Source organism: Pogoniulus pusillus, chromosome 2, assembly GCF_015220805.1.
Source record: "Pogoniulus pusillus isolate bPogPus1 chromosome 2, bPogPus1.pri, whole genome shotgun sequence".
Classification (NCBI taxonomy): domain Eukaryota; kingdom Metazoa; phylum Chordata; class Aves; order Piciformes; family Lybiidae; genus Pogoniulus; species Pogoniulus pusillus.
The window spans coordinates 21,556,825-21,568,956 of NC_087265.1; the positions used below are offsets into that span (position 1 = coordinate 21,556,825).

General features: G+C 47.9%; 1 non-coding gene across 1 annotated transcript; it reads right to left on the reverse strand.

Annotated features, from left to right (window-relative positions):
- Positions 1-4,616: 4,616 nt before the first annotated feature.
- TRNAG-GCC (transfer RNA glycine (anticodon GCC)) lies at positions 4,617-4,687 on the reverse strand. The gene has a single exon. It is a non-coding gene; the product is annotated as a tRNA-Gly (tRNA).
- Positions 4,688-12,132: the final 7,445 nt, after the last annotated feature.

A 12,132-nucleotide genomic window follows, 5' to 3' on the forward strand; every position in this document is an offset into this window, starting at 1 on the left:
ATTTGTTTCACAGCTGGAGAGGACAAAATGGAAGAGTTTTGAGGATCTTTTTGTGTCCCTGGGGCTATGCTACTTCAGAGGAAGTGTGCTAATAGTAACAGAATGTTCAAAATTTCGTTGCAATTGCTTCATCAGTTCTTTTAAATCGTTGTCAACATTAAACTGCAGTGACTCTTGTAAGCAATCTCTCCCCTTCATTAATAGCTCCCTACCAGTTTTAAACCCTGTGAACCATGAGCATCTGTTTATCAAGCTATGAACACCTTAAACAATTTAAATAAGTGCTGTTAAATACACTACTAGAGAAGCTCTATTTAGTGTCACAATACCTTTCTTATTGTTATAAAATGGCATTTATGGAGTACTGGAGCAATTTGCTGCAGTGTGAGTTATTTCTCTTAGTTTAAGAATTATGATGTAAAGCATGTGTGGATTGACCTGTTCAAATCTTCCTCTTTAGGCTAGCTTTCTAAATCAAGGTTTACTAAATCAAATACTCTTTCTAACAAGTAGGATTAAAACAAAACCTTTGTGGCTTGTTGCCTGCTAAGATATGGCTTATCTGCTCAGCACTTTCTAGACTCAAAAAATCTGTCTGTTCAGTACTCTGATTTCAGACTGACATCAGGGCTTGGATACCAAACCAATGCAGACTTGGAGAGCAGAGACTCAATATTGCTCTCCAAAGCTGCCTGTTGCTTGACCTCTCATACTGTGAACAGTATTTCAAAAGAAATTAGGACCACTTAAGGAAATAGGACCACTTCCAAAATGTATTTGTAGTTACAGATGTCCTTGCAGCATTAGGAGTTGCCTGTGTCCCCATCTAGGAGCTTTGCCAGCAGCCAATATCTTAATGATATGGAAAGGATATAAAGTGTTGCCTAAATGCTCTGGCAGACTCTTAGGCATCTATTAGGTATGTTTAGACAAAGAATGGATTTAATTTTTCAGTTACACGAATTAGAGCAAAAATAATGCTGCTGCAGAGACTTCAGCTGACAGAAGCAACTGTTTGTTTGGGGACCTCCACAGCCTTCTTAGTACAAGGTAATACAAATGTCCCTGTGTGTGAGGAAGAAACAATTCCTGATGATAGATGGCAGAGTGTATGTGAAAGATCAGCTTTTCTGGATGTAGATGCTGACAGGTTAGTACAACCTCTCCTTTTTTCTGTTTGTGGCTGACTGTTATTTATATGCTTGCATTATTTAGTGCTCAATAATACACAACTTGTGATTTTCTTTCTTCCTCCTAAGGGCATTTTTTTTTTCAGTTTATACAGCAGGTCTTTTATTTTCCTATTTAATATATGCTACTGTGGCCCTGGGCTGCCCAAATGCAAGCTATACAGAATCTTAGAATGATAAGGGTTAAAAGGAACCTCTGGAGGTCACCTAATCCAACACCCCTGTCAGAGCAGGTTCACCTAGAGCAGGTTTCACAGGACTGCTAGGCAAGGTAGTGTTTTTCTGTCACTAGCTCAGCTGGTTGAAAAAGAAGACTTCAGGATCAAGTCCTGGAGCACCAACCAGTCACATCTTTCATATACTGGTAAGGGGTGGGGAGAGACAAGCAGAGTGCTTGCCACAAGGATTAATCAAACACAAGATGGACTTGCTGTGCTGCTGCATTCTGCAGGCTGTGTCGAAATCTGCGTGCAAAGTGATCCTTTGAGCCCTACAAGGAGCAGCTGGGGGAGCTGAGATTGTTCAGCCTGGAAAAGAGGAGGCTCAGGGGAGATCTTATTGCTCTCTACAACTACCAGAAAGGAGGTTGTAGCCAGGTGGGGGTTGATCTCTTCTCCCAGGCAACCAGTGACAGAAGAGAGAACACAGCCTCAATCTGTGCCAGGGCATGTTTAGGCTGGATGTTAGGAAGAAGTTCATCACAGCAAGAGTGATTGGCATTGGAATGGGCTGCCTGGGGAGGTGGTGGAGTCACCATCCCTGGAGGTGTTTAAATGTGGCACTTGGTACCATGGTTTAGTTAATTAGAAGGTGTTAGGTGATAGGTTGGACTCGATGATCTCAAAGGTCTTTCCCAAGCTGGTTAATCCTGTGGTTCTGTGCTGTTGCTTTTTTAAATAATGCATATTCTCTCTTACTGTGGTAGCCCAGGAGGCCTTGTGACTGAAAGAAGGTCACAGGCTGCAGCTGAAAGAAGGAGAGTGTGGTGTAGCTCTGTGTTGCCTTGGTCCTAAGTCCCCTGACACTGGCAGAGGAGAAAATTAACTCATGTTTTCCTTCTGTGTTATTTGCTTGGTCACCTACTCTGAGTGGAATTGTGTTTTCTTCTAAGCACTACTTGCTGCCTTTTCCTCTTATTTCTGTTTCCCTTCTCCACACATTAAGTAGTAAACAAGCATCCATCTCTCTTCCCACATTCTTTTCTGAGCATGGCAGAAAGAAAAAGTAGCCTCCTGACTTCAATAAGGCTGCAGTAAAGGACTTTCAAGCTGAGGAGTGCAGAGCAAGGTGGATTGAGGATTACATGCAATAAGATTCTGCCATAAAGTAAACACCATATAATATGGCATTTTAAAGTGAGGCATGGCTTAGATTTACGGAGCACTAAAATCAATATGATGGATCCCTGTAACTGGATGCCAAAGGAGACTGCTCTTCATGTTGATGGTGTTTCACAGATGACAGCATGCTATTTTTCTTCCATAAAGAAGGACTTATGTGAGTTTACTTGTGCCTTGTCTAGCAAAACAAATCAAAACATTTAGTCTGCTATAAGAAAGTTCTGGTAAGAAAAAAACATTGGCACAAGAAGGTACTTTTTTTTTCCATTTTAAATGCTGGATATTTTGCAAAGGAAGGATCACAGCAACATTCACCAAGGCCAACCCAACAGGGTGCACACTAAACTGTATCCCAGAGCACCACATCCAAACGACTTTTAAACACATCCAAGGTTGGTGACTCCACCACCACCCTGGGCAGCCCATTCCAATGCCTCACCACTCTGGCTGTGAAAAAAAATCTTCATAAAATCATAGAATGTCAGGGGCTGGAAGCGACCTCAAAAGATATCTGGTCCAGCCCTCCTACCAGAGCAGGATCACCTAGAGCAGATCACACTGGAATGCATCCAGACAGTTCTTGAATATCACAGTATCACAGTATCATCAGGGTTGGAAGAGACCTCACAGATCATCAAGTCCAACCCTTCACCACAGAGCTCAAGGCTAGACCATGGCACCAAGTGCCACGTCCAACCTTGCCTTGAACTGCCCCGGGGACAGCGACTCCACCACCTCCCCAGGCAGCCCATTCCAGTGTCCAACGACTCTCTCAGTGAAGAACTTTCTCCTCACCTTGAGCCTAAATCTCCCCTGGCGCAGCCTGAGGCTGTGTCCTCTTGTTCTGGTGCTGGCCACCTGAGAGAAGAGAGCAACCTCCTCCTGGCCACAACCACCCCTCAGGTAGTTGTAGACAGCAATAAGGTCACCCCTGAGCCTCCTCTTCTCCAGGCTAAACAATCCCAGCTCCCTCAGCCTCTCCTCATAGGGCTTGTTCTCAAGGCCTCCCACCAGCCTCGCTGCCCTTCTCTGGACACGCTCAAGCATCTCAACGTCCCTTCTAAACTGGGGGGCCCAGAACTGAACACAGTACTCAAGGTGTGGTCTAACCAGTGCAGAGTACAGGGGCTGAATGACCTCCCTGCTCCTGCTGACCACACCATTCCTGAGGCAGGCCAGGATGCCGTTGGCTCTCTTGGCCACCTGGGCACACTGATGGCTCATGTTCAGGTCGGTATCAATCAGTACCCCCAGATCCCTCTCTGTCTGTCTGCTGTCCAGCCACTCTGACCCCAGCCTGTATCTCTGCATGGGGTTGTTGTGGCCAAAGTGCAGCACCCTGCACTTGGAGCTATTGAACGCCATCCCCTTGGACTCTGCCCATCTGTCCAGGCGGTCAAGGTCCCACTGCAGAGCCCTTCTGCCCTCCAACCCAGCCACATCTGCCCCCAGCTTAGTGTCACCTGCAAACTTGCTGATGACTGACTCCATGCCCTCATCCAGATCATCTATGAAGATGTTAAAGAGGATGGGGCCCAGCACAGATCCCTGAGGGGCACCACTAGTGACAGCCGCCAGCTGGATGTGGCACCATTCACCACCACTCTCAGGGCTCGGCCCTCCAGCCAGTTCCTAACCCAGCACAGAGTGTTGCCATTCAAGCCATGGGCTGACAGCTTAGCCAGCAGTTTGCTGTGGGGGACAGTGTCAAAGGCCTTGCTGAAGTCCAGATAGACCACATCCACAGGCCTCCCCACATCCACCAAGCGGGTCACCTGATCATAGAAGGAGATCAGGTTAGAAAGGCAGGATCTGCCCTTTCCTAAATCCATGCTGGCTGGACCTGAGCCCTTTGCCATCCCTTAGGTGCACTCTTATCACCCCCAAGATAACCTGTTCCATCAGTTTCCCTGGCACTGAGGTCAGGCTGACAGGTCTGTAGTTCCCAGGTTCCTCCATCCGACCCTTCTTGTGGATGGGGACCACGTTAGCCATTTTCCAGTCTCCTGGGACCTCTCTGGTGAGCCAGGACTGCTGGAAAATGATGGAGAGCAGCTATAAACGGAGACTTCTCTCCCTTCTTAGGTGCATTGGCCAGGACTTGAACCTGGGCCTCCCGCATGGCAAGCGAGAATTCTACCACTGAGCCACCAACACATCTACCCCTTGGGGAATTGAGCCTGGGTCTCCCACATATCTCCAGAGAGGCAAATTCCACAACACCCCATGGCAGCCTGTTCCAGTGCTCTGTCACCCTCACAAGGACAAAATTCTTCCTCAGATTCACATGGAACCTCCTGTGCCTCAACTTCCACACATTGCCCCTTGTCTTGTCATTGGGCATCACCGAGAAGAGCCTGGCTCCATCCTCCTGGTACTCACCCCTTACATATTTTAAAACATTAATCAGGTCACCCCTTAGTCTCCTCCTCTCCAAGTTAAAAAGCCCCAGCTCCCTCAGGCTCACCTCATACGGAAGATATTTAACTTCCTTAATCATGTTTGTGGCTCTGCTCTGGACTCTCTCAAGCAGACCCTGTCCCTCTCAAGCTGGGAAGCCCAGAACTGGACACAATACTCCAGATGAGGTCTCACCAGGGTAGAGTAGAGGGTAAAGAGAACCTCCCTTGACCTACTAACCACACCACTTCTAATACATCCCAGACCAGCATTGGCCTTCCTGGCCACCAGAACACACTGCTGGCTCATGACCATCCTTCTTCCACCAAGACTCTCAAGTCCTTCTCCCCTTCACTGCTCTCCAGCAGGTCAGTCCCCAGCCTGTATGAAGCATAGAATCATAGAATCCAACCAGGTTGGAAGAGACCTCCAAGATCATCCAGTCCAACCCAGCACCCAGCCCTATCCAATCAACCATGGCACTAAGTGCGTCAACCAGGCTTGGCTTGAACACCTCCAGGGATGGCGACTCCACCACCTCCCTGGGCAGCCTAGGGAGAGAGATCTGGAGAGACTCATGCCAGCTAATGGGCATGCAGCACTTGATATTGATGCCTGGAGTGAAGCCTACCTCATTCCAGAGCCATAAGGAACTGTCTTGGCTTCTTGTCACTCCTGCAGGAGTGACTTTCAAGGAGGGCAATAAACCTTCCCAGCCAGTGTCTCATTTCCCTAGCCACTTCTCAGCATGGAGACAATGATCCTTAGTGACTTCATGAGATATCACCTCCAAAACAGCCCAGGAGTAAGAACCAGCCTTGGTGTAGACAACTGGTCTAAACAAGCTCATTGTGGCTTCCTGGAGAAGACTAAAATGCCATTTTTGAAGGGAGTACAGCCAGGTTTGGTTGTCATGTCCTGCTGGGGCTTGCTCTTAACATTCAAGAGTCCCAACCTCCTCTTCACTGCACCAGCTGCTGCCACACAGCAGACTCCCCTCCAAGAGTGTTCCAGAGAGGTGAGACCCCTCTCCAAGCTACCTAGAAACCCTAGGAGACTCCCTGATATCTCTCTGAGGCCAAACCAGGATGCTTTCTGCTCTGGCTTGGGCTGGCAACCAAAGTCCCTCAGAGCTATCCCATTTCATGCAAGATCTGAGTGGATTTCTTGCCTAGAAGTAAAGGACCATTGCAGTCCAGGGAGATACCTCAACAAGTCTTTGGAGCCTTTAGCCTCACAATTCCAGTTGGACCAGGATGTCAGGTTGTGCTCTACTCTCACTTGATACCAGAAAAGTGAAGGGAAGCTTTCATCTCTGCTAAATCCACTTATAACCCAGGCAGCAATACCTTCTAGGCTCATAGGGCTTACAGATAAAGAGATCTTCTCAGTAGCGCTTGTGGCAGAGTGGGGTGGTGTTCTTTCCCAGGTGCACTACTCTACATTTGCCCCTGTTGAACTTGATTAAATTTCTCCCTGTCCAAATCTCCAGCCTAAGTCTCTCTGAATAGTAGCACAGCTCTCTGGTGTGGCAGCCACTCCACTCAGCTTGGTGTTGTCAGCAAACTTGTCATTAATGAATACATTGAATAATACTGGTCCCAGTACTGACCTCTGAGGAACTCCACTAGTCACAGGCCTCCAGCTAGACTCTGTCCCACTAACCACAACTCTCAGTTCTTTCCTTTAAGCAGTTACCAACCCACCTCATTACTCCGTCACTCAGACCACAGCTCCTCAGTTTAGTTATGAGGATGCTGTTATGAGGATGGTGTCAAATGCTCTACTGAAATCAAGGTAAAGCACATCCACTGCTCTTCCATCATCTATCCACCTGGTTACATCCTCATAGAAGGTTACAAGGTTGGTCAAATCTGACTTCCCCTTTGTAAAACCATTCTGACTGCTCCCAATGACCTTCTTGCCTTGACACGCCGAAGCTTCATGCTGAGAATAAGCTGCTTCATTATCTTTCCAGGTACAGAGGTGAGGCTGAGAGGTCTATAGTTACCTGGGTCCTCCTCTTTGAAGACTGGAGTGATGTTTTCACTCCTCCAATCCCCAGGCACCTCTCCTGTCCACCATGACTTACCAAAGATGATGGAGAATGGTCTGGCAATGACCTTGCCAGCTCCTTCAGCACTCGCAGGTGCATGCCAACAGGACCCATGGACTTATGGATGTTCAGTTTACTTAACCATTCCCTAACTCAGTCCTCACTAACCAGTCCCTTTCACTTCCCCAAATGTTCCCTAGTCTATCTACCTTTTCCTTAGGCTTTGCCACCTTACAAAGCAGATCATTAATCTGCTCACACCACATGCAATACTCCCAGCATGCTCAGACATCCCCTGAAGCCTGGAGTTTTTACAGCTGTGTCCCTGGGCCATGCAATCTTCCTCCTTGCTTTCTTCAGGGAGAGGTCTTCTGGTTTCCCATCTCTGACATGAATGGAGTCACTTCCTTCCATGGGAGTTCTGTCTGAGATTCCACCTGTATTTTGGCTGGGACCAGAAGCATAGTCTTCCTCTGCCAGGTAGAGACCATAATTCTTTTGATTTCCTCTGCTTTTTTGATGGTTTGTCTTTTTTTTTTTTTTTTTTTTTTCCCAACACATGCCTCTGGCCACACTCCTGTGCAAGCCCAGCTGCCACTGCTGGCAGTGAGCACTCCTGTGCAAGCCCAGCTGCCACTGCTGGCCGCACTCCTGTGCAAGCCCAGCTGCCACTGCTGGCCGTGTGCACTCCTGTGCAAGCCCAGCTGCCACTGCTGACAGTGAGCACTCCTGTGCAAGCCCAGCTGCCACTGCTGGCCACACTCCTGTGCAAGCCCAGCTGCCACTGCTGGCCGTGTGCACTCCTGTGCAAGCCCAGATGCCACTGCTGGCCTCACTCCTGTGCAAGCCCAGCTGCCAGTGCTGGCTGTGCGCACTCCTGTGCAAGCCCAGCTGCTAGTGCTGGCCGTGCGCACTCCTGTGCAAGCCCAGCTGCCACTGCTGGCCTCACTCCTGTGCAAGCCCAGCTGCCAGTGCTGGCTGTGCGCACTCCTGTGCAAGCCCAGCTGCCAGTGCTGGCCGTGCGCACTCCTGTGCAAGCCCAGCTGCCACTGCTGGCCGTGCGCACTCCTGTGCAAGCCCAGCTGCCACTGCTGGCCGTGCGCACTCCTGATGACTTTATCCCCCTCCCCCTTCGCATCCCGTTTAAAGCCCTGTCAACTAGCCATGCCATCTCCTCTGCAAAGACCTTCTTGCCCCTTCAAGAGACATGTCTCCTGTTTGGTGTCAACAACCCTGGTGCTGTATAGATCATACCATTGTCAACTCAAAGTTATGCTGGTGATGCCATCCATGGAGCCATACATTAAAACTGTATGTGGCTACTTGTGGAGAGATTTTTGCTAGCAGGACATGAAATGATAAACATGAGCAACCTGTGCTGGGAAGTGTCCTTGAGTCCATCTTGGGACCTAAGATACCAGGCACTGGGTAGCACCCCCCACATGCATCTGCAGAGGGTGGAGTGCCAGCTGCATGTAGGTGGAGTTAGCCAGCCCAAGGGGGCTGGGTTAGCTGGCCCAGGGGCTGACCCCATAGAATGTTACTGTATATCACCCTATCCATGCCATGCCGGTAATGCTGGACCAACCGGAGCTATCCACATGTACCAATCCTAAACTAAGTTAGCTGTGCACACGTCTTCCAAGAAAGCATATAACTCACTGCAACAAGGAAATAAAGGGGAGAATGTCCAGCTAACCATAGTGGTGACTCAAGAGTCCTTTTATCCCAGCTACAATGCCGGCAGCTGCTTAATCCAATGTCTTTGCCATTGATTGGAATAATAGAAGAGAAGATGATTTGTGCTCCTGAGTCCTCTACCACTCGCCCCGAGGCCCTGAATTCTTTTTTGATTGGTCTGGGGCTAACAGTCATTATTTCTTCTTCTACCTAGAAGATCAATAATGGGTAGCAGCCTGTAGAGTGCACCAGGCTAAGAATTTTCCTAGCAGCATGCCTAACCTGGGCTGCAGGTAAGAGGCACACCTCCCTGTGAGAGGGGTCTACCCAACATATTGATCCCTCTGTTCTTCTCAGAAGTGAATCCCCTACAACTATCCTTTTTTCCTTTGTTGCACTAGTCCTAATTCTTGATGCTTGCTGACATGCCCTGGACAGCTGAGCAGGGACTTTCCCTTTCATCCTCCTCTGCCTGATTCTCAGTTTCTTGTGCCCCATATCTAGAATCATAGAATCAGTCAGGGCTGGAAGGGACCACAAGGATCATCTAGTTCCACCCCCCCTGCCATGGACAGGGACACCCTACCCTAGAGCAGGCTGGCCAGAGCCCCATCCAGCCTGTCCTTAAACACCTCCAGGGATGGGGTCTCAACCACCTCTCTGAGCAACTCATTCCAGGTTCTCACCACTCTCATGCTAAAGAACTTCCTCCTCATGTCCAGTCTGAGTCTACCCACCTCCAGCTTTGCTCCATTTCCCCTAGTCCTGTCACTCCCTGATATCCTGAAAAGTCCCTCCCCAGCTTTTTTGTAGGTCCCCTTCAGATACTGAAAGGCCACAAGAAGCTCACCTCAGAGCCTCCTCTTCTTCAGACTGAACAGCTCCAACTCTTTCAGTCTGTCCTCATAGGAGAGATGCTTCAGACCTCTGATCATCCCAATGGCCCTTCTCTGGACACACTCCAGCACATCAACATCCTTCTTGTAATGGGGACTCCAGAACTGGACACAGTACTCCAGCTGGGGTCTCACCAGTGTAGAGCAGAGGGGGAGAATCACCTCCCTCCACCTGCTGGCCACACTTCTCCTGATGTAGTCCAGGATCTGGCTGGCTCTCTGGGCTGCAAGTGCACACTGCTGGCTCATGTTGAGCTTCTCATCCACCAGCACCCCCAAGTCCCTCTCCTCAGGGCCGCTCTCCAGCCAGTCACTGCCCAGCCTGGATTTGTGCTTGGGATTGCCTCGACCCAGATGCAGGATACTGCATTTGTTCTTGTTGATCCTCATGAGGTTGGCTTGTACCCAGCTCTGCAGCCTGTCCAGGTCCCTCTGGATGGATCCCTTCCCTCCAGCATGTCTGTTGCACCACACAGCTTGGTGTCGTCAGCAAACTTGCTGAGGCTGCACTCAATGCCTCTGTCCATGTCACTGACAAAGATGTTGAACAAGGCTGGTCCCAGGACTGATCCCTGTGATGGTTTGGGCTCTTACCCGCCCCCCCACACACTTTGTATTTGCCCCAGCTAACTCAGAAGGCCTCCGGGAATATAAATGAAGCTATTTATTTTACAGCAGCAAATATACAAGCAGCTATTTACAATATATACAGTTATATACAGAAATATACAAAGGATAAACAATGCAGAAGCACAACTCCCCTCCTAGAAATCTGAGTCCCCAGGAGGGGCTCTCAAACCACCCCAACACCTCCCCTTGCCCTCTCAACCTTACCCCAGTTCTCAGAAAGAAGAGAGGTGCAGCCAAAAGGTTAAGAAGGAAGGTTAGTGGCAGTGAGGTTAAGGAGATGTGGCTTGGTCTGAAGACAAAGGCAGAATGAGAGACAAAATGGAGAATGTTAACTAATGTTTTCCTTCTTCTTCCCAGAACTCTCAGTGAGACTGATGAGGGAAGGAGACATGACAATTGTTTTCCTTTTCACAGCCTATTATCTAGTTCTTTTACCAAAACATTCCAGCTTGCTTCAAACTAGCACAATCCCTGAGGGACTCCACTTGTCACTGATTTCCACTTGGACATAGACCAATTGACAGCCACTTTTTGGGTGCTGCCATCAAGCCAGTTCTTTATCCACCTCATGGTCCACTCATCAAACCCATGTGTCACCAGCTTGGAGACCAGGATGTGGTGTGGGACAGCGTCAAAGGCCTTGCTCAGGTCCAGGTAAATGACATCAGTTGCTTGTCCCTCATCTATGAATGTTGTGACCTGTTCATAGAAGGCCACCAGGTTTGTCAGGCAGGATTTGCCCTTGGTGAAGCCATGCTGATTGTACCCAGCTCCCTCAGTTGCTCTTCATAAGATTCATTCTGCAGGCCCTTTCCCAGCATTGTTGCCCTCCTCTGCACTCACTCCAGCACCTCCACATCTCTTTTGTATTGGGGTGCCCAAAGCTGAACACAATACTCGAAATGCAGCCTCACTAGAGCTGAGTCAAGGAGACAATCACTTCCCTACTCCTGCTGGACACAGCATTTCTAATCCCAGCCAGGATGCCACTGGCTTTCTTTGACACTTAGGCACACTGCTCGCTTATATGCAGTTGTTTGTCTATTACAACCCCCCAAGTCCCTTTCTGCTAGACAGAAAATAGCAAGTGTAGCTTTCAAAGGTGGCTTGGACAAGAACAGAGCAACTACATTACTCGCTGTTTTAACACTTACTTATATGTAGTTTACCACAGTTCAAACGCTCTACTCATACATGAGTCCATTCTGTCTTAAATAGAAGATAAATAATGTTGCTTTATATAGCATTGATATTTTAACAGCTTTTATCTTTTTAAGTCTTTGCATAATATACAACCACAGCTCAACTTCAGCTTTGCTTTCTCTTCAGGGTCTGATCATGATGACAATTATTTGAAATAATTTGTCCTAGATGAAATACATTACATTTTGCTTAGAGGTTGCACGATGACATTCCTGTTAACAAAGTTAATTCAGCACAAGCTGTGATTTATTTGGCAGGCATGTTAGAAGTGACTCAAAGTTTTGCCCCATTGTAGTTCTTCCCTACACTGGCGTTGCAGCAGGGGTTACAGCAGGTTTTGTGTTACTATTTAAGAGCACTGTTCAAGAGTTTAAGAGTAGGGAGACATAGATGTAGGCAAATGTTAGAATTCTTGAATGATCACTATGAGAATTATAATAAGCAAATACTAAAAGTCTTTTCCTGACAGGAAATTCTACTTTATTAAAAAAACAAACAAACAAACACCTCTATTTGGTGCTAAATTTCACATTGGTCTTAAAAATAATCAAAGTTGTTTGGTTTTGTGGTTTTTTTTTTTTTTTGTGGTTTTTTGTTTGTTTGTTTGGGTTTGGGGTTTTTTTGGTTTTGTTTTTGTTTTAGGAAAAGGTGCAAAATTACCTATTTCAAGAGCTAAACATAAGGAGTCCATTCCAGGCTCAACAAAAGTCCCACCATTTGAATGGAGCATTTAAAGC